Source organism: Triturus cristatus, chromosome 12 (assembly GCF_964204655.1).
Source record: "Triturus cristatus chromosome 12, aTriCri1.1, whole genome shotgun sequence".
Lineage (NCBI taxonomy): Eukaryota > Metazoa > Chordata > Amphibia > Caudata > Salamandridae > Triturus > Triturus cristatus.
The window spans coordinates 583,959,656-583,983,263 of record NC_140595.1 but is presented as its reverse complement, the minus strand read 5'-3'; the positions used below and the strand labels follow the sequence as shown (position 1 = coordinate 583,983,263).

General features: G+C 40.7%; 1 protein-coding gene across 7 annotated transcripts in view; it reads left to right on the top strand.

The window, feature by feature from the left end:
* The window catches only part of ZNF821 (zinc finger protein 821), a 294,135-nt gene that overhangs the window by 37,982 nt on the left and 232,545 nt on the right, over positions 1–23,608 (top strand). For 3 of the 7 annotated variants that reach the window (XM_085639630.1, XM_085639625.1, XM_085639626.1), the window contains exon 2: positions 2,967–3,051. The exons of the other annotated variants lie outside the window; for them this stretch is intronic. The gene's annotated coding sequence lies outside the window, so the exon portion shown is untranslated. The remainder of the gene's footprint in view (positions 1–2,966; positions 3,052–23,608) is intronic. 7 annotated transcript variants of the gene reach the window in all.

The following is a 23,608-nucleotide window of genomic DNA, read 5'->3' as shown; positions in this document are numbered from 1 at the left end:
CCACCATGGCGGTCGCATTTTGGTTTTTAACATTGCGTCGGATGCTGCTCACAGCAGCACTCGCCGCGAAGCGAAAAACCATGTTGTGCATTTGACAGCACTACGTGGCAAGCACCACACAGTGCCTGCTAAGTAATGCTGTGAAATGCAGGGGGATACCATGGGTACCCCCCAAGTGCACCCCTCACCTCCCTCCAACACATGGGGGCTCGCAACAGGCCCCCTAAGTAATCCCCACATGCTTTTCCATCATCATAATTTGGTGGACGGTGCCTGCTAGGCACCGCCACTATTTTATGGTCCCTGGACCGTCAGCCAGGCAATCTGAATGATTGCTTCTGGCGGACAAGTGGTGGACGGTCTTTCCACCCGCCGCAGTCAGGAAATGATTCCCCCCACCATCCTAATTTGGCAGGGGGAAATTTGTGGACGGAAGGACCGCCACCGCATGGCTGGCGGTGGCGGTCCTTCCACCATCCTAATCGACCACCTAGTGTGTAGCACCCGAGCAGAGGGAATATTCTTTGGCTTCTGGGTGCTTTGACCTCTATACATCTGTTACCTGCATGTGGACTGTCCACTGTTGTAACATATGGGAGCTTACAAATTAATGGGAGCCTGGTACTGGTGGGTTGGATCTACCAGTTAAAATCCCCACACCACACAGTTGGTATCTGAGCATTTTGGAGGAGTGGAGGTGTCAGCATGGAGAAAAAAAGGAATCAGAAATGGATAAGATGTTAAAATACTGGAGCGATGAGAACATGTTCTCAGGTGATGAATATGGGTGGGGTAAAGTACCTCCTGCTATACATTATAAAGATATTGTAAGTCACTGAGGAGTTCTGTGACGACATCGAGGGACAAGGCGAAGTTCCTTTATAAGGTCATTGTTGCGATCTTAGGTCCTGGAGACTGTGTTTGTGTAATAGTACATTGAGACAAACGCTTTAGTGGGTTGGTTGGAAGTATGCGGAAATACCAAAGACACTATTTAGTTAAAAATGTTCTGCATGCGTTTGATAGGGCACTAGTTTGGTCCTAGGGAAAAGACTTGCAATTTTTAAAAAACTGCCAGGTTTTGCACAAGTCAGCCAGCATTGGCAGTTGTGTTTTGGTATGGTTAGACTATTTACACCATGCCCAAACCACCACCAGTGCTGGTTCTTATTAGTTCCAGAGAGAGCAGGAGCTGCCTTCTGCTTCACTAGAGATAGTCTCAGAGCTCAATTGATTTTTTTGTTTTCAGCAAAAAATATAGCGTGGAAAGAATGTAAGAAGCTCGCCCTCAGTTTTTCAACTGAAGTAAGGTAAGGCACAGGCGCCAGCATTCAAAAGCGTTGCACTTACCTGAGATCATGCGAAACTACAGAAAAAAAAATTATATTTCAAACTGCGTGCAAGTGCCTACGTTTACCTGAAGATTATTCCACAATGGGCAAAGGCCTACGACCAAGAAAAGAGACACTAACGGGACATGTTCATAAAGAAAGACTTACTGCAGGAAAGTCACATACATTGTTTACAAGAGGAAGCACTGACTGTTACTTATAGACATTTTTCGAATCATGGGACAGAGTCTTAACCCAACTAGATAATCTGTTTGTTTGGTTTCAAAGCAACCATGTTCATATTTGTTTTAAGTTAAGCGTAACCACTTCATGGTTAGATTTTGAGTGTGGCTAATTCAAGTCCGTAAAAACCCTGTTTTTCTAAGGAAGGAAATCAGGTAAAACCTAGTTTAGTGGATATGGACTTTAGTGTTGTATTCCTGCCTCGCCTGAAACCAATCCCCGAGGCATGCTCGGGTGGGCAAGGCACACAATCCACTGTCAGCAGGGAATGTGGTGGGAGGTCTGGCATGCCGCCTTCCTCGCAAGCTCTCACCTCACAGCAGCCGGCTCGCCAATATGACCCCATGCTTCTCCGCTGAGCTCCAGGAGGGTTTGGTACCAGAAGGCACCTTCAGTGCCTCCATTTTCCCTAACACACTTCTTCCGATAATCCTTTAGTGTGGATTCTTGAGATATATATTACTTCCCAAACCAAGATGGATAACGTCCCTAGAGATTCAATAGCCCTTCCTTATCCATCATAGCAAATGCTATTCCTGATGTAATTTCCTGGGGTTTTGGGTATCTAAGGAGGTCTAATGTTCTTTCCTTTGTGTCGCAACGTATCGTCAGTCCTGTTGATACTTTTTGATCCCATTTTGTTCCCAGTGTTCGGGGTTCCAATTTGGATTTTAGTCTCCTTCTACTTATTCCTAGCATTTCTTCAGTTCTACTTTGTGCTTTTTCCTTGGGTTCCATTCTTATGCTCCTGATACTTCACTGTCATCTGGAGATTTATTGCCCATCGGTCCTTTTCCTTCATCAGGGGCTTTTTCTGGAAGGCACTATCTGCTTTGGTGCTATTCCGTGGTATTGTGGTTACTGGAAAGGGTCACCCATACCTTTTGGCAGACCACGAAAGTAAAAACGTGGCCTTGGACTTCCCAATCTACTCACAATCAAAGGACTTCTACTAGACATTGGTCCTCCCATTGAGACAATTAGGATTTTGTATTAAAAAACACTACGTTAACACTCTTATGCTTTTAAATTTAACAGTCAGTGAAAGCAAATAGCAGATGGTAAATAAGCTCTGTGAAGGGCAGCATTAAGAAAAAGCAACCAATCAGTAGGTGCATAGGGGGGCACATAGGTAGGTGGAATATTCGTATAACTAAAACATAAAATATATTGATAGCACTGCCAAGGTATATGGTCTGACATATGTTTATTCTTTCAGTTGTTACCACAGCAAATCACCACCAGAGCCATCCTATTATTTGCATCAGGGACCCCGTGCTGCATAACTGATGAGAAGTGACCATGATTGACAATTGTGTCTATCTTTCTCTTCTCTCACCCAACTCCCCTTTTCCCTGCTTACTCATATTCACCTTTGCGGAGCAACTACAGGTTGGAGCCAGGGATGTAGCAAGCTGGAAACCAAGTTCTGGGATACATTCATCGCTAGGTACTTCCCTCAGGAGACAAGCACCAGGTTAGTGCTTTGAAAACCTTGACAGTCATGGAACTCAGAGGAAACTTGCAATATCTTTATAATGTGTGGCAGGGGCGCTTCATTCTTTATAACTAGAGGCACTTTAAGTATGGGATTTCACAAACGCTGCATTTCTACATGAATATTGATTTGCCGCATTTGTAACTAATCCATTACCTTGCATAATTGGCAGCAACACGTGCTGTCACATAGTCGAAGGCCCTTTGCAAAGATTGACTATCCACCTTTTTATTGCTTTTTGATGTATTTGAGTGTCAACTTCAAGCTAGGTCTAATGAGGTGAAAACTTTACCAGATAGTGTTAACGTGTAAAAATGACATAAAAAGTAGGTGATATTATCACAAAATGTTCCAGATTATGCTGCAGCATATGCATTCCCAAATAATTTGGTCAAACTGACACATAATTTGGTCCTCCTTTGCTGAATAATTACAGTGGCCTTGCTTATATTACATGATCACACCATAACGCTTCCCACAAACCACTTATATCCTTGGTGTGATGCTCTTTCTGTTGTGCTGGCGTGCTGCCCAGTAGAAACTCCGAATCTGCTCCGGGCAGGACGTGCGGGTCGTGGATGGTGGGAAGGAGAGAGGCCGGCAGGTCGCCGCATTTGCTATGCTGCAAACTTACCTCGCAGCAGACAGCCCGCCGATACCACCTTCCACATATCCATTCTACTCCTAGGGGGGCAGGTGGGAGAACGCTGCCAATGTCTCTATGTTCTGATTCTCCTCTAGTGAGGATTTCTGGGTTATTGAATAGCCCAATCCAAGATGGCCGCTCCTCATGCCTTCAGCATACCTTCGAAAACTACTATGGTGACTTGCACCTTCCTGTTCTAAAAGTATAAAAAGCCACTTTTTCTTCTGCTCCTAGAGTCATAACACTTCTTTGTTCCTGTGGGTTTGTTTCCTCGCTCCTGTTTTTCCTGCAAAGTAGTTCCTGAAGTTCTTCTTCCTGTGTTTCCTGTCATCCTCTGACTTGTGAGGTCCATCATCTAGTTTCCATCGACCTGTGGTGTTCCCTGACATTAGGAGGCTTTTTGCCCTTGGTCTTTTTCCTCCTCAGGTACTCCTTCTGGAAGGCACCATCTGCTTAGGCGCTTTCAAGTGTTGACAGCATTGTGGCTACTGCAAGGGGTCGTCGCCCTTACCTCTGGCAGACACTGACTGTTAAAACCTGGGCTTCTCGGACAACACATAGTCAGAGGTTGCTAACTGAGTATCCGTCTCCAGAGAGTTCTGACATTTTCATATGACATTCATTTATTACAGGCGACTAGGTGCGTCCCAAGTCACCTGTAATAAGAAAATTCAAGACGGGATTTTTTACAGCGAGTGCAAGCTTCTGTGTATTATAGATGTGTTATTGTAGACCTAAGGTTGCAATAATCTACTTTTTACCTAAAATCCATAAATCATGCCAACTGGTATTCAATAAATGACCAAACATATTTCAGACTACATACCTATCTTTATTTCCGCTCTAGTAAAGACACTAGTATCTCATATAAAAGGCACTACTCAAGTATCAATGAAATGCAGTTGGATGAGATTTATTTTTTGGTCAGCATGGATGGTAAGAGCTTATACACATATATTTCTCTCAATAATGGACTCACAGCTATGAAGTCATTCGGTATTCCAGATCTATGAGTTACTTCCTACATAGTAAGGCATTTTTTAGAATTTGCTTACTTTTCCCTTTACAACAACGTTTTCCATATCAAGAGAAGATGTTTTGTTAGATTCAGGGTACAGTGATGGGTTCCAAGTGGGCTGCATCCTATGCAAATCTTTTCATGGGAATTTATGAAAAACTGTGAGCCTGCAACGACACACTTAATTGAATCAAAAAGTAGCATTCCATAGATGGTATATCAATGATATTCTGTCTTTATGGCAAAGGACTGAGAAACAATTTACAAAATATCGCAGATTTCTAAATAAAAATGTCATGAATTTAGAACTGTCATCAGAATGCAGCCAAAAGTACCTCTGTTTCCAAGATGCTGAACTGTACATCAGCACTGGCAATTTTCACAGTAAATAGAGACTAATAATGAGATAAAATATTACTGGTCGAAAATAGGAAAATTAGAAAGAGGAAAAACAGATAACAAATACATTTCTGAGAGAGGATACAGTCATGATACTATAACTAAAGTGGTGCAAAGAGCATACTGAGTCATGAGAGAAGAATTACTTACATGCAAAAAGAAGGGATTACAAGTTAAACATAACAAAATTAGGTTCATTACAGAATACACTGTAGAGAGCAATAAATTATATGGGATACTAGAAAGAAATAGTAATATTTTAAAATAAGATCATGATATAGCGAAACATATTAGCAAAAAATTACTAATCACATGCATCAGATGTAATACACTAGGAATAAACTTAGTAAACGTGATTTCATTTAACAACATTTTGAAAACCCTTTCAGCATGTGGTTACCATCATTACTAGGATGATGTTATAAAGGTGGTTAGTGTATATGTTGTGGTTATGTTTTGAACAAAACTACCACATTTTAGAATTACAATGGTTATTGTAAAACAAATCATTGCATGTATCTTCTGAAATGTATATGTGGTCACCAAAGTTTTCTTTAAAAAAGAGGTGGATAGCGTACTTGTAAGCTCTTAAGAATTACAACAGGCCCTTGTGTTAAAAAATAGAATATCATTCTTAGGAATTTAACATGTAGTATATAGTAGAAGAGGTGGTGACAGAGAACATACTTTAATGCCAATGCATTTTCTTGTTGCAAACCATGTGGTTCAATAAGTTGCAGGGCTTACAACGAGAAAATGCGTTTTTCAATTATACTAAATCCATTTAGCGGTTCAGTAACATGTTACTGAATTGCTAAATGGATTTAGGAAATCTCAAGAAATTGATATTTGGAAGAGGCGTGTTTATGGTGCCCCTTCCAAATAGTGATTCGTTATGATACTTAATAATGTTTTGCGACCGAAAGGCTGTTGCAAAACATCAGTATTTTACCAAAACCTCAAGAGATGTTGTAACCTGTTCACAAACTGAAAGTGGTCCCTGGGGGACCCTTTCCCCTTTGTAAATGGTCCCAAAATCAGTGGTCCATGCTACCAAAGCCTACTCTATTTTGTGTACATGCATCCCATCTTCCTTTAAGGAAAACAGGCTACATTTAAAAAAGAATATTGCTTTATTTAAAAATAATCAGAGACATGATGGTCTGCTGACATTTGATGGTAGCAAACTGTAGTGGGTCGTATTTTGTAACTTACCTCATTAAATGTCATGAAGTAGATCAAATTGCAACCCACTGCCATTCCATCTTTTGTGAACCAACCTTTTAGTACATAACGTTGGTTTACAAAGTACTGTTGGATTCGCTGAAAGTCTGTGCGCAAATTGCAACCACTTTTAGCAGATCCAATAAACGTAAATCTGGCCCCTTGAAAAAGACAAGCATTCAAGACTACACTATTAAAAAAAAATAATAATAATCTGGAATTTCTAGTTCACACAACCATGTAACATACAATGCCATTAATCTCAAATGCACTGTTGCATATAAACTTTGCCGTACAATATCATATTTAATAAGCTTTAGAGGACTGAGTTGTTCAACTGATCCAAGCATCAGCAGGTGCAGTCCGCTAAAGTTCATCTGTAAGTTACAGTAGGTATGCTGTGTAAGGACTCCAGATGTTTTTTGATCGTGATGCTTTCGGGAGTTCCTCAGCATAATATTCTAATTGGTCATGACAATATTTCATTTTTTTACACCGGTGTTTAATTTGAGGAACTGCCCTTTTTCCTCAATGCATTTATGATTTGCTGGCTGGAAAGGGCTTATCCAGGCCCAGTATGCAGAGCTGGGGAGTTCCCTCAAGCTCTCCATTACAAAAGTCGAGAGCGTGTGCTCTACCTGTCCCCAACAGCGGCGAACTGGAGCACATTGCCTGGCCAATGTATAAAGTTAGCCTCTTTAGCCCACATCTCACACAGTTTGCATCCTTATGGAGCCCAAATTTGTTCAATTGAACAGGAGTATGCTACATTTGTTGTAGATACTTAAAATGTATAATTCTGTTATTACAATTAACATGCAACAAAAACCCCAGTCTTCCTGGCTCATCGTTTTCTCTAATTCCATTTATCGAACATTCTAGTCGGGACCGGTCATCCATCACTTTTTGACGTGTTGTACAGTTTGGTGATCAGATTTGCGCGTGGGTGCAATGTTTGGAGCGCCCATAGTGTCTGTAGTGCGGTTGGGAACTGTGGGTATAGGTCCGCTCGGAGCCTGCTGTACATAAACGTCAACAGCTGGGTCGGGCAACTAAGGATTCACTCTTTAAATAGTTTCAACAACAGTTTGAATAGAGATGAGGAGCGTCACTTTTTCTTATAACAACATTTTCCCTCATTACAAAGTGCCTTTGTTATATGAATAATAAGTTCCATTGGCTCTGCAACTATTGGCTCTTCCTGTTTAGGAGCTATAATTCTTAAAGCTTCCTACCAATTTCATAATGTTGTTGCTAATTTATATTTTGTAGGGTGTTTCCTGATGAGTCGTCAATGCATTAACTCTTATTAGTAATTATTATGCTTATCTCCATCTTATTAACATGTGGTAAAATAATCGTTCCGAGTTACAGATCCAAAGTTAATGTGTCTTGAAATGTGTCAGTCACTCTTATTAAACAACCCAACTTTCAAACCTGCTCTTATTCTATAATGGTAGTAAAAAGGTGGTTACTCTGGACATATATTTGCAGTCTAAGTCCTCCGGTCTATCTAAAATGTTGATTTAATAGCACCCTTATGGCAGTCAGTTTTTCACTGAACATTGTGCTTTATGCCATAAAAATACTAGTCTATTTTGTTTGTCTCTGCATATATATATATTAGATTTAACATATCTACAACATTAAGGAGCTCTCCGGGCAGAGTACTCTGCTGAGGGAGCCCCCTGGAAATTAAGGGCCCCCCAGCGCTGCGGGGCATGTGTTACGCCACTGGTCTACAATGCTTTCATTTTATAGATGAAAATTTATACTTAAAATTGTTCTGCGTTCCAAGGTACACTTCCACTATATTTTTATTCTTTCAATATAGCGGACATCTGTTTCAATAGTATTTGAAAGTCCCCTTATCTTTTGTTGCTATGTCTATGCTTTCCGTTGCCTTATTTGAGAATTTACACCTCTGAATCACTTAATTTGGGTTTCAGGCTTTTTTGTGAAGACTTTGCCAAGTTTCACATTGATTTAATATAGGGGTGCCGTATTTTTTTTTTTTTTGAGAGGTGAGTTTTATTTTTTAACATCATACTTTCAAAACATCTCCAGTCCAGCCCGAACTGCCAAGCCAGGTCCTCCCTGGACCAGGAACAAGCATCCTAGGACCGGTTTCGGGGTTTCAACCCTCTTCAGCCAGGATAGCTTGATTCCAGTGGCACAGTGAGCCCAGGACCCACGTCTGGGCATACCTGGCGCACTTAGGGCAAGAAAGCAAAAGACACACAATTGATGGACGATGGATTTAGGCCCAGATCTCTGTACTGGGGTGAATGTATGACATTGTTCTGCATTCTGTCCATCAATTGTTGTTTTTGCAGTGGACATTATAGTGTTAAAGTGTGTGTAGTTAAAGGTTCTCAGTTTTTTTATTAATAATATTTTTTAATTGACTCAATTATTTTAATTATGGAAGTGAATTTAATTAAAAATGTTGAAGTGTGTTGTTATTGGTGTGGTGTTATAGGGTAGGAAATAAAATAAATACATTTATGTTTTTATTCATGTTTTTGTATATATAATGTTTGTAGGTGTTTGTTATATGTAATTACTATTATAATATGTTTTCTTTTTATATATTTAATATATTATATTTTAAAATGTTTCAATATTAATTATTTATTTTTATAATGTTTTTACATTTTTAATATATATTTTTTTAACTGTTGGAGTGTGAGTAGTAATTTTTGCCTCTCCGCTATCCAATACTTTCCCTACTGTTGCACTCACTGTTGTGGGAATAGTACATTTTACCCCTCTGCTATGCAACACTTTCTCTACTGTTGCACTCACTGGAGTGGGAGTAGTAATTTTTACCCCTCCGCTATCCAACACTTATCCTACTGTTACACTCAGTGGAGTGGGAATAGTAATTTTTACCCCTCTGCTATCCAACACTTTCCCTACTGTTGCACTGTTTGGAGTGGGAATAGTAATTTTGACCCCTCTGCTATCCTACACTTTCCCTACTGTTAAACTCTTTGGAGTGGTAATAGTAATTTTTGCCCCTCCGCTATCCAACACTTTCCCTACTGTTGCTCTCACTGGAGTTGGAATAGTAAATTTCCCCCCTCTGCTATCCAACACTTTCCCTACTGTTGCACTGTTTGGAGTGGGAATAGTAATTTTGACCCCTCTGCTATCCTACACTTTCCCTACTGTTAAACTCTTTGGAGCGGTAATAGTAATTTTTGCCCCTCCGCTATCCAACACTTTCCCTACTGTTGCTCTCACTGGAGTTGGAATAGTAAATTTCCCCCCTCTGCTATCCAACACTTTCCCTATTGTCACACTCACTGGAGTTGGAATAGTAAATTTAATTATTCCGCTATCCACTTACCCTACTGTTGCACTCACTGGAGTGGGAATAGTTATTTTTACCCCTCCGCTATCCAACACTTTCTCTACTGTTCCACTGACTGTATTGTGAAATTTAAGTTTAAATATTTTTTAATAGTTTAATGTTTTAATTTATGATAGATATTTTTTTATATTTGAATCATTGATATATATTGTTATTTTTTATATAATTGTAAACATTTAACATAAATTAAAAATATTAATTGTTTTAAAGTAAATATATATGTATAAATTATTATGTTTGTGTGTGTATCATTTTTTATTAAGTTTATTTGTTATATTTTATTACAATGTATATTAAATGTATTTTATTTAGATAAAATTAAATTTAATATTTAATAGGTATTTTTTTATTTTATATTTATATTAAAGTTGATATTTTATACATCTATGTTTTTTACACCAATATTTTTTGGTCAATACTTTTGTACTTACCTCTTTTAAGTTCAGGAGTCAATATTTTTGTTATCTATATTTTTTACTCGATATTATTTACATCGATATTTATTACATCGATGTTGTCGGTGAACCTAGCCTATGCAAGTAGGAGCTGTGAAACCCTCCGTAACTGATATTGAGAGGACACGCCGGCACAATTCTGGGTTGTGCTTTAATTGCAGAGATGCTTAACACACAAACCAGGCTTTATCTAAATAGCCTGTAAAGATTGCTGGAGGTTTTGAAGCTTCACCTGAGAAGAATATAGAAGTTTGTTGACTCCCTTATGTTGGGTCGTATATGAATAGAGTTTATAATGTCGGCAATCAGTTGTTTCTATTACAGAAGAAGTTATGGTTTTTAACAACTCTGCCTTGCTACATAGTGGGGCTTGTGGAATATTTACAGATCAATATTGAGCTATCGGAATAACATTCCAAAAAGACTTGAGAAGACGCCTTAAGTGTTTAGAACTGTTGATGACTGACCATTGAATTTGCAATCCAAAAGTGAAATCTTTTTCACTGCAGATACGTTTTAGTGATCACAGTGAGATGATATACTTTTAGCGTATTGCCTCTCCATATTACACTGTAGATTTGGGAATTTTTAGGTTGAAGAGGCATAATCTTTATGTCAATTAATCAACACGAACCATATCCTCGTCATCAATCAAGCAATCAGCATTTGTAGAGCGCGCCACTGTCACACCTGGGGTTATCAGGGCGTTGGGGTGCGAGATCTCTGTCAAAATGCCAGGTCCTAATGAAACGGCAGGATTAGAGAAGAGATGAGCAGGAGAATGCAAAACAGACGGCGGGAAAACAAGTGAGCAGAAAAGGCAAAACAGAGGGCAGAAAAACAAGCAGAAGAGGGCAAAACAGAGGCCAGAAAAACAAGCACAAAAGACCAAACAGAAGGCAGAAAAACTAGCAGAAAAGGCAAAATGAAGGGGAGAAAAATGAGCAGAAAAGACAACAGAGGCGAGAAAAACGAACAGAAAAAGCAAAACAGAGGGCAGAAATACCACCTGAAAAGGCAAAATAGAGCAGGAAACAAGCAGGTGGCAAGCAGCAGAGGGTAGCGGGCTGCGGGCAGGCTGGACAGGAGACCTGTCGCAGTGGGAGCTGGCATGAGGACCTGCTCAATGGCGTCGCATTGTGGCCTCCATTAAGTAGGTATTGGGGATGACGGGGCCTGGGTGGCGGGAGGAGGCAAAAATGGGTGGAGGAGTGCGGTGGCAGAAAGAGGGAAGAAATGAGCAGCAAAATGCAAAACGGAAGGCAGAAAAGCGAGCAGAAAGGCAAAACAGAAGGTAGAAAAATGAGCAGAAAAGGTAAAACGGAGTAGAAGAGGGCAAAACAGGGGGCAGAAAAACGAGCAGAAAAGGCAAAACTGAGGGCAGAAAATCGAGCGGGAAAAGCAAAACGAGCAAAACAAGCGGGGGAGGCATAAACAGAGGACAGCAGGTAGTCAGGCAGCAGAGGGTAGAGGAAGGCGGGCAAGCTAGACATGAGAACTGTTGCAGGGGAAACTGGACCTGCTTGTATGTCCAAAGACCTGCAGTTTGTCATTTGTCACCATTGTAGTGCTTAGGAACATCCCTGTCAAATAGGAGTATCGAAGTGGCTAAATGGGCAGAAGCGCAGAGCACTGCTCTTTGTAGGGAGGAGTTGCTCAGCTTGCAAAAATGCCCCTGGCCACACATTGGGATGCGATCCTTCATGACTTCCCTACACATCCCAACAATGACACAAGGCCACCTTAGGCACCCCACAAATCAGTGTCAGCGCTCAACCCCAACAATCATCACAGCCACCTTCTTCCCTTCACATCTTCTCGCCTCCCGATCAAGGAATCCTGGGATCCTCTTTTCAGATGCCTCCAATTGCCCCCACAACAAAAATAGGAAAACTTTTCCATGTGGTGGGGCATCTCCAGGAGGTGGGTGGTAGGAATAGTTATGTATTAAAAAGAAGCTCTTTTCTGTTTTTTGTTTCCCTTGTTATTAACAGCTTGGACACTCTTTTGAAGCCAGACTTCTGTAGGAAGCTGGCTTTTTATGCAGGGATGTCAATGTAAGGGCATACGATGCAAAAGGTCCAGACGACAATTTTTTGGTTTACAGGGCTTACTTTAATGATCCAAAGTGCTCTATTTGTGGTAGTGGGGTCAAGCAGCTTAGGCTTATCGAAGTGGAGTGTTAAGCATTTGTTGTACACACGCAGTCAATAATGGTTCACACACTCAATAAGAAATCCAAGACAAATTTATAAAAATAAAGTAGATTTTTAAAGAAATGTAGACACCAAGATCTTTAGATTAACTTTAGTACATTCGGAGATATTGATTTTAGAAGAAAAACAGTAAAATAGTTCAAATAACAGTTTTGAGACATGCGCCTCGAACTCTGCAATGGTAACCTATGGGAGGATAAACACATGTAGCAAAAAGGTTCTTACATTCGGAGTTCAGAGGTGTACCTTGGGACTTAAGGTACTAGGGGCCAAGGTCCAAAGTACCACCAGCAGTTTCCTTTTACCTCCCCTGAGGAGTCCTGGAGCAGAGGTGCTGGTCAGGATGGTAGCCAATGGTAAAGTCAATGTGACTTACAACAAAGGCTGCAATGGGGGACTTGGGAACAAGTTCGGCTGAACCCGAGGGGGGGCTCAGATTGTGGGGACCCACCGGCCAAGGGGACACAGTCAGAAATCATGAACTCAGGCTTGGGTACAGAGATGCTTGGCTGGCTGGCCACTTGCGTTTGAGGTCCCACAGTTGTTGGTAAAGCTGCAGAGGAGGGAAAAACAAGACAGAAGGGCCCCTCTGGGCATAGGACTTGCTGGTCCTAAAGTCCCTCGAAGTGCAGGAAGGCTTCCAAGGCAGTGGTGTCTGGGCTAGACAAATAACAAGCCATGGCTGGTGCAAGTGACCTAGTACTCATGGTATTGGTGCAGGGGGTCTCCTGGAGGGTCTAGCATCTCAAGACTCAGCAGAGCGACAGGGCTGACCTCCTAGATTGACAACAACCTCCTCCTGGAGTGTTGTTCTCTCCGTGGGCCCGATGGCCATCAACACGGTGAACTGGGCAGATGCAGTCGGTAAGAAAACTATGGCACTTAGAGAAGGGAAACTTCTCCTGTGTCGTAAGGGCGGAGAGGAGATCTCTAGTAGGAGTACAACCTCCCGTGTTAATCTCTATTCCACAATAAGTACCCCACGATCTTGTGAAACACGTTCACAAGTTCTTGAAGCTAACCCTGGTTGGTTAGATATGGGAAGGTTCTTTCTTGAAGCACTCTAGTTGTTACCCGCTAGACTGTGGGGAAGGAAGCAATTCTGTTTGTTAATATTACCCTCACACACACTAGTAGTGTCATGCTTCATCATCGGGTCACACCAACTCCTAAAGGTCAGGGTGCGCTCAACCGTGATCCAGGGAGCTCTTGGAAAAATGTATATGGCCAGGGGGTGTTAAAGATTAAAAATACTCAGACAGATCCCAGTATCCCTTTATTCATGGAACTATCGGGGATATTAAAATGCAAAACTAAGGGGGGTCATTTGGAGTTTTATGGTCCTATGACTCTAGTGCCAACATGTTTCAGTCCTTGATTGGCCAGTAAAGTCCAGGACTTTCTTCAGGGCAGAAAGAGGGGGTATCCTCCCTGGTTGTTGCGGACCGGGTAATCCTTATCCACTTTTATTTTATAAGGGCAGATAGCTGCTCCTTTTTAAATGTCACTAGATTAATTATCTTGCTTTCATTATGATTCTTGACTCCATCTGGAATATCTAATCAACCAGGGTTAGCTTCAAAAACTTGTGAATGTTTTTCACAAGACCGTGGGGTGCTTATTGTGGAATACAGATGCGGTCGGTGCCTGCGGAGGCAGAACGATAGCTCCCTCACCCCATGCTAGATGGTTGTTGAAGTGCTGGACAGTCCTCCAAGTTTTGGGGAGGATGCACAGCCGCAGGACGAGTGGAGTCTTTGCAATCTTTAAGGAGCAGGCAGCAAGTCAGGGTTTGGCACCAATTTCTGTACTGGTCCTTGGTTCTTGTGGTTCGTCTCTACTTTGTCCTCCTTCTGTTCCCAGGTAGTCAAACCTGAGGACCTGGTGTTGGGGGGGACCCCTAAATACTCAATTTAGTGGTGTTTAGGGGAGTATATGGTAGTAGCCAATGGGCTACCTGCCACTAGGGCGACTATTCCCCTTATGTGCTCACTTCCTGTGGGTAGTGGGTATAAACCTGACCCAGAAGTCCCTGTTTCACCAAATATCAAGATGGTGAAACCATTATTTGGCTGTTAGAGGTGTGGCTAGCCTGTGGATGCAACACACCTATTCTTGTGCCAAATGGGCCCCAGGGCAGGGGGTGGGGTTCCCTCAGTGTGGGGGGGAAGCTGAGGTTGCGTATCAAAGGTGGCAGAGGCTTTGATTCCTCTGGCCTTAATATACCAAAATGCTATCCATCCTGCTGGAGGAGGTGGGAAGACCTTCTGCCAAGCAGGAATTGTTCCTGACCTCTGAGAGTGCAGGTTCTCCCTTGCAGGGGGTCAGAAACTCTTTTGTGGTGGCAGGCTGAAAGATACCAGTCAGCAAAAACAGTAAGGGACTAGTAGGGACACAAGGGACACCTCTAAAGTGCCCCCTCCATGCATTCATGATTTATTAAGACAAGGTATTTATTACCAGAACACCATTACTTTCAGTGAAGCCATCATGCAGCTGGGTAACTCATAATGACCAGTGCCCAGCACATATTCTTTAAATGGCTTCCTGAACACTTGCAATGAATAGTAAGGGAACTAGGCATCACAGGGGCACATCTGCTCATGTGGATATGCCCTCATCTGTAAAATATTGCAGCCTGCCTTAGAGCTCTAAAGGCCTGATGTAGGGGTGACATACATATAGTACATGCAGTGTGGTTAGGCATTGCACACAGGGTGTGTGCAATGTCGTGTTTTCAGAGTGGGGTACTCCATTTCATGCATCCTGCAATGGCAGTCTGCATGCAGTTTGTGTTTGGGTCCCTTTGGGTGGCATGATACATGCTGCAGCCTTTAGGGACCCTCTTTAGTACCCATGCCCTGGGTAAAAGGGGTACCATTTACTAGGGTCTTACAAGGGGGCTTAAATCCTTGACAATTCGGGCGCAATGAACATTTATATAATTTTTTGGGGAAAGAGCACTGCCACTGGGGCCTGGTTAGCAGGGACCAAGTACACTTCCAATCAAAAGCATCCGTACCAGTGGGCAAAAAGTGGGGGGGACCCTGTCAAAAAGAGGCACTTTCCTATAGACTTCAGTGCATTTCACTCAACAATAGACTAAAGGATGCACCAGCATTTCTGTTGTGCATCTTTATTCACACTGTACAATTGCATGCAAGGCCTCAATAATTGTTGTCCTGTATTCCTGTAACATACCCATTTGAGATTGTCAATCAAAGCATTTTTTTTAAAGTTATGCCTCACAAAGTTTTTTGTCACATCATATAGACTGGGAGGTCCCACATCTAAGATTATATTGGCTAACCTGTCTTCAATGCCTTTTAGAATACCATGTTTTTCTCCAATTTTCTGTGAGCTTGAAAATGGTTCCCTTCCTCCTCACAGGGAGTGTAATTGCACTATTCCCAGTGAAGAAGACACCACTGTTCCTTTTAGCTGCATTTATTCTCTAAATGTGAAGGAGAACAAAACCCTAAAGGCTTATCCACAGGAGAACTTAAAGAACATATTGAGTGCTGCATTTTCATTACCTACTCAGTCACCCTAGTTCTTTTGTATCCAAGAAGAATTAATACTTTAGGCCTGGTTTTCACTACAAGGTTTGAATTTTATCATAATCAAGGATAGATATCATTTGCTTATTCTAAAAGACATTTGGGAATCAGTTTATGGAGCACAAGTCTTTACAAAGCTAGATTTACGAGGAGCCTATCATCAGTGCTCCTGCCACTTTTCAGCATTTCATGGTTTAAATATTCTTTGATGTCTTAAATCAGATTATCATGCTTTATTTAGATTACATTTTGATATACTCAAAAACGCTTGAAGAAGATGAAGAACATAAAGGTGTAGTGCTGTCCAGACTTCAGAAACACCATTTATATTGTAAACCAGAGATGTGTGAGTTTGAAAGACAGAAGGTTGAATATCTTTTTTTATCATTACTACTTTTAATCTTCAATTCCTTCTGTTGGCCCCCCCTTTTTTCATCTACTTCACTCTGTTTACATATCATCTGCCTCTTTACTTTGTTCATTGTTTTCTTCTCTCATCCTCCCTTTTAAATTTCTTCTATCATTTGCTCCTTCCTTTTCTCTATCCTTCTTTCTTTTGCATGTTATTTCTATCCTTCTTTCTCTCATCCTTCTATGTATTTTACCAACTTGATTTCCATCATTCTTTCTTGCTCTCCATCTTCCTTTCCATGATTCCATCCTTCCCTTCACCCACCTTTCTCTCCATCCTTTCCCACATCAAGCCACCTTGTGTCCTTCTCTCCATTGTCTCTCTGTCCATCCTTTCTGCCCTTTTCCCTTCCATCCATAATTTCTCTATCTTTGCTTCCATCGTTCTTCCCTTCCATCCACCATCTAGGTCTCTCTGCAGTCCCTCTGTCAGTACTATTGTGATCCATTTGCTTCTTCCATTCACAGCTCCATTATTCTATTCAGTTTTATAGGTATTTATGAGATGTTTGGAAACAAGTGTGCCAAATCAAAGTCAAAGGAGCCAAAAACAAACATTTTTAGGTTTTGGTTAGCATACATCTGCCAAGTGTCAATCCCCGTGCAAGCTACTAAGGTAGGGAGGTGTTCATGACACCCCTGTTTACAGGTTATTTTGTGAAAAAATATAATGACTGGAAAATGTAGCGAGGGTTGAGGTTGGTCACCTCTTCCTGTATGCAGGAGAAGCAGACCCATAGTAGAACCTTTGATGTCCACTGGGAAGTTTGCTGCATTACAGTTCACCTTTGAGCCATCTGTAATTTCTCATGTATACTGGCCTTATTGATAGGTTAGCCACCCCCTCTCTCCACCGTGTTCTGCATTTGCCCTGTCTTATGATCAGAATATGCTAGGGTTACTGTACAATGCTAGCCTCTTTGAAATGTTTTGTGCTAATTAGATAAGACTATATCATGTTTTACATAGATTGTTTTTCATTTAAAAACATTTTATTGGACTTTTTAAAACATCGTGATGACAATCAAGGAAATAATTTCTGAATAAACAAAACATCGTAATTTAATAAATATGTCTTAGAAATTTTTAGAAACAACCTGCTGTTAAGCAAATGAAAGAAAATTAAGAGTGAGCTACAAAACACATACTTAAACATGTGTGCGTGTGTTGTGTGTGTATACATACATCTAGATATTATTGATACACAAAAATGAAACAATGCAGATTGTAAGCCCAATATATTAGTTTATTTAGAAAATAGACTAGCCAGTTTAAGAGTACATATAATCCTTGCCCACTAATGAAGTGCTTAGCCTCTTTCTAGATATTTTGATAGCAGTGGATACAAATGAATCAAAGAACTACATTTGCATTGTTGGTAATAGGTTAGATAGTGCATATGATGTACAAATATTTTTTAGGAAATATTCTTGGTAATATTTAATTTTTGGGAAAAAGTTTCCCATACTTTCATCCAGAATTCAGAGACAATTTGAAAATCATATAACATATTTATTAGCGCGGCAGTCTGACATGCATTGCCAACAAATTGAGCTATCTGAGAATATGGCTTAAATAATTTGTGAGGTGTCCGATACATATAAATTAGTTTGATATGAAGCTACATGAAATGAGCTGCGATATTATTACAAGACCAAACTTTTTTCCACTGGTCACAGGTAAAAGCTAAATAAATGTCCTCCTTACAAAAGTGTATATAGTATTTAAATAATTGGTCTAACGCATTTCTTTAAAAATGTAGGGGCAAAACAAGCTGACCTGCTATAAATATTTAAACATATGATCGATTCAGGAATTTTGGCCACTGGAAGTGCTACAGTAAATGTTTGAAGACTAACATCACACAAAATATTCATATCTAAAATATTCTGAAGACAGCATTTTATATTGAGCTCGCAACTTTATAAAGAATAGAAACATATCACCTTGACAGATAATATGTAAATAAAAAATACCACATCAATTAAATCTTTCTAAAATGTAATATTATTATTACATTTGAATAAAGGATTATACCAAAAAGAAATAGTAATTGACCATTTCTATTAGAATTAAAAAGAAAATCAAATTCAAATAGTATATGTTTTTTGCTGTTATGATCAAGGAAAGATATTTAAATTTAGTGTTGGAAATGGGTAAAATATTGAGAAAATTAAAAGGTTTTGCATAATTTTGTTACTTTAGGATCCATTTTGGAGCTGATAGAGGATTTATGTATTGAATCCATAAGATCCATGTTTTATTAAAAAATCTGGTAAATCCATACCTCCAGAACAATAAAAGGTTTAATCATATTTTCTTCCATTGGGATCCTTTTAGGAGTCCATAAAGGATTAATGGGTTAAAACCACAAAGAGCCATAATTTGTTAGAACATCAGGTAAATCTTTATCTCCATTACGCCTGATAGTTTATTATACCCTATCCTAGGAGTTTTATTATTGAAAATAATCTTGATATAAATTATAATTTTTATTGAAATTCAATAGAATGTTTGCAGAAGCATAGAAAAGAAATATAATATTTGTGGTGCAATAGCCATTTTATCTGCTTCTATTTTACCTCACCATGTTAGAGTAATAAAAACCACTTGCCAATTTTGTCTTTAACTTTAGCAAGAGCAATTTCATAATTTGCTTCAAGTGTTCTTTAAATACACTTAACAAGGAAATACCAATATATCTATGAGTATTTCAACACCATATCATTGTTGTATCTTGTGGCATATCAGATATGCAATAAACATTCAAAAGAAAAAAAACTATCCATTATTGGAAGGATGTTGAGGGCTGATGTAATGGGACCATCCACAAATAATAAAACATCGTCCTCATAGGCAGGTTTTTTAATAGTACATTACCCACATGAATGTATTTAATATCGATTGAATGTCAAATGCAAAAAAGTAAGGGATCAATTGCTAATTAAAAAGGAGAGGAAATACATGAAAACCTTGTATTGTACCACTAAACAGATCAAAAGAATCAGAAGTAATACCATTTACTAAAATTGTGGCTGTAAGTTCAGCATACAAAGCCTTAACCATATTCAGCAAATTAGGGCCAAATTTGAAATATTCCATAACATGGAACACACATTGCTATTTGACTTTATTAAATGTTTTCACAGCATCTGGTGCCAGAAGGCCAAGGCGGGACTCAGACAATTTAATGAAAGATAAAATATACCATATACTCCTCAGAGGATAACCCCTCTTTCATGAATCCCATTTGATCTGGGTGAATTGATTCTAGAAGCTTAGCTAATCTGTTAGCCAAAACGTTTGCCTACATTTTAACAATACTGATTTATTAATGAGCTAGATCTAAAGTTGGACACCAAAGTATGATCTGTGTCTGGTTTATCAAAGTCTGATCTTTGGTTGCAATACAATAATTAAAGCTTCATTTAATGAGAACTGAGATTTTGTTTTGAAATTCAATAAATAAAGTTATTAAATATGAAGTTGTGTGGTAAATGTTCAATATAATTCAGCTGGAATGTCACGTGGGCCAGGCTACTTACCAGAATTGATTTAGTAGCTGCAACAATGTCATTGAACTACTAGGGAGATCCAATGATTCTGTCTTGGATGGAAATCATGGGGTAATGGCAACAAAGTAAAATTCTTCTATATAAGTAAATTAGAACATTATAATCTGACCTAAAAAGACATGCATTCCTGTGCTGTATTCTTAGGTGTTGACTCAGTACTATTATCTAGTTATCTAAAAGTGTGAATTTGAGTCTTGGCTCTTTTAAATTCATAAATAGTTAGCCCTCGATCTCCCAAATCTATGAAGTGCAAATTAATATTTTGCTTTTTCATTGGATATTTGAAAAGCACCTTTTAAATGCATAACATTACATCTGCATTGAAATGAATAAGCATTATCATTGGTGTGATAAACAATCTTCCAAATATGCCAACTTCTTTTCGTAGTTGTAGAATCTTAAAGTTACATTTTTTATTTTCATAGGCTTTAATAGAAACAGATGTATGTCTAATATAAGCTTTAGATGCTATCTCAATGTCTTGATAGTGCTATTAAAACAAAATGTTCATCAATACTAGACTTTAGAATGTTTATATTATTGTCATTTAATACAACATCAGTATTCATTCTTCAGTACGGGGTAGACTTGGGGAAAGCTTTCAGCATAATAATTATTGAGATAAGTGCATGCCCACTAATATCTATTTGTTCAATTTTAGGATTAGATTAGATAGAGATTGACATAGATTTTGTGAGGATAATGGATAACCAATCCTTGAATGAGTATATAGAGGGTTTGGAAAAAAAAGTACATTCTTTATTAGTTCTTTATGAGGTTAGTGTTTTTTAAAAAGGCATTAAATAAGGTAAATAATTTTAAAGGCTTATACAAGACAAACAGCATAAAACAGAAATCATAATTAGAACGAGAAACATACAAATACAAGAGAGCTACAGGGGAGCAAAGTAAGAAGAGTCAACACTATAAAGTGCATGCAACCTTCAATAAAACACTGGGGGGGTGGTTGAAAAAAAAAGGTACAAATAAACTCGCAAAACCTAACTCATGAAGAGTCACACATCACACAGCCTGCACTCACAGAGACACACTGCTTCACTCACTTTCAATCACAGGCGCACACTGCTTCGCTCATCCTACACTCACATAAGAATCCCGCTGGCTTTACCACATTAAAAATCCGGAAAGGGGACTCGGTTGACATAGTAAAATCGTTAGGTGGCCCAGCTCACATCTGGCCAAAAGTTTGAATCCTGTAATTTTTATTTCATCTTTCCGAGGTCGATAACGTGTATTCTGTTAATTTTAGTAATACACCTCTATGTGAAAATACAAAAGAAAACATGAGCTAACACAAGGATTATTTAGCGTGACCCCATGAAACCAAGATGTGTTTTCAGGCCAAAAACAACACAATAAATGGAAGAGGTGAGCCAGACAAGAATGCGGGTTGGTGGCAGTGGCTTCTCTCGTCCTGTGCGAGCACAATGCACCTGCCAGCAGTGGGCATGAAAAGGCTCTAAGATATATTTACAAGGAACAGTTACTGTTCTAAATCTACATAGCAGACTGGGATTGCGGACATAAGTCAGAGGATGTCAGCAGAGAGTCACCAAGGCACACTGACTGTATGGCGAGTTGAGGCAGCAGCTCTATGGTGGAGTTGCTGTGATATTTACGGGGCTTTAGGGCGGGGTCCTGTGCTCCGGACCCAGCTTCTTTGGAAAGCTGCGCACGAGCTGCATTAATTCTGCTCCTTTCACCACTGAGCTCTCTCCTTAGCGGACAAGGCAAGACTGAAAAGGCAAGGTGCACTCCACCTGCCCTAGTCCCTCTCCCCTCCTCCCTCATAGCCGGGGCTCTCTCCCTCCATCCATCTCTCCCTTCACCAGCGCTCTCTCTGTGCCTTCTCTACCCCATCTGTCTTCCCTCAGTTCCCCCCCATTGCTTCCAGTCTCCCTCTGCCTGTCTTCCATATCGTGAGTTCTCCCCTCACCTCCCTTGAACCTAAGCCTGTGGGGATTAATTGTGCTGAACTCCCCCTCCCCCACCTCCGTGCCGCAGAGCCTGAAGGCACATCCTACAATGTGTCTGCAGCAGCCCCCTTCACTGATTCCGGCTATTCCACGTAATACCTGGAGCGGCGCGTGAGATAGTCTATACATTTTATTTGAGCAGACCTGCCTCATGGCATTAAACATACAAACCGAAACCTTTACGAAGATGTAGACAAAAACCCTGTGCTTCACGCTTCAAGCAAGCAACCTATTTATGCCGATGATGTGCAAAGAGGTCACGGAGCACAAAGCAGGTGCCCCTTTGTTTAGTACAGCCAGACACGGGGACAGGCATCTTTGTTTTGAGGAAACCTGCTCATGGAAGGAGAGGGGAGGTGCGGGGGGAGAATAAAAATAAAGTTACCTACCTTACCGCCGGTATCGCGCAGCTCCCGCGCCTCTCCCGCATTTTCTGAATCCTGGAGGAAGTTGGAACACACGAAGCAGGCAGCCTCCCTCCCCTACCCTAAACCAATCACAACGTTGCAATGGCAGCGTTGTGATTGGTGAGGCGCAGGGGAGAGCGCCCCAGCCGGGCCATTTTCTCCTGCATAGAGAAAAAGGGAGAGTGGGCGGTCGTGCTCGAGGGCGGGGGGGAGTGGCTTACCTCCTGTTGTGGGTACGACTGTTTGGTCGGCTCCAGGGGCCGACCAAACAGTCAGTACCCACAACAGTGGGTAAGCCACTCCCCCCCCCCCCCCCCTCTGCTCTCGAGCAGGGCCGCCCACCCTCCCGCTCTCAACCAGGCACCTCTGCTTTCTCTCATTACGAGAAGCAGAAACATAAAATAGTTGTTTTTACCATTTTATGTTTCTGCCTTCTCGCACTGTGAGAAAGCAGTGGGGCGACGCCCGAACGCCCCTATGGAGGGGCCGCCACTGGGCCTCTGAGCCCGGGGCCAAAAACACAGGTGAATCCCCTTGCAAAACCAGGTTGTTTTGTGATAGGTCATTTTGATGTCTCCTCAATAAGTTTTGGGCCCTTGCCTATCGCGGGTACGTGGGTCACCCACATGAGTGAGGTACCATTTTTATCGGGAGACCTGGGGTAACGCTGGGTGGTAGGAAGTTAGTGGATCTACGCAGATTCTAGAGCTTTCCAGCACAGAAATGTGAGGAAAATGTGTTTTTTTCTTTACAAAGTTTGAGGTTTGCACGGGATTCTGGGTAATAGAACCTGGTGAGAGCCAGACAAGTCACCCCATCCTGGATACCCCTGGGTGTCTAGTTTTCAAAAATGTATAGTTTTGCTAGGTTTCCCTAGGTGCCGGCAGAGGTAGTGTTCAAAATCTACAGCTAGGCACTTTGCAAAAAAAGCATCCATTTTCACTGTGAAAATGTGGTGTGTCCACTTTGTGTTTTGGGCCATTTCCTGTCGCTGGCACTAGGCCTACCCACACAAGTGAGGTACCATTTTTCTCTGAAGACTTTGGGGAATGTGGGGTTGGTGGGATTTTGTGGATCTACGCAGATTCCAGAACTTTCCACCACAGAAATGTGAAGATAATGTGGTATTTTTGACAAATTTTGAAGTTTGCAAGGGATTCTGGGTAACAGAACCTGGTGAGAGCCAGGCAAGTCACCCCATCCTGGATTTCTCTGGGTGTCTAGTTTTAAAACATTTATAGGTTTGCTA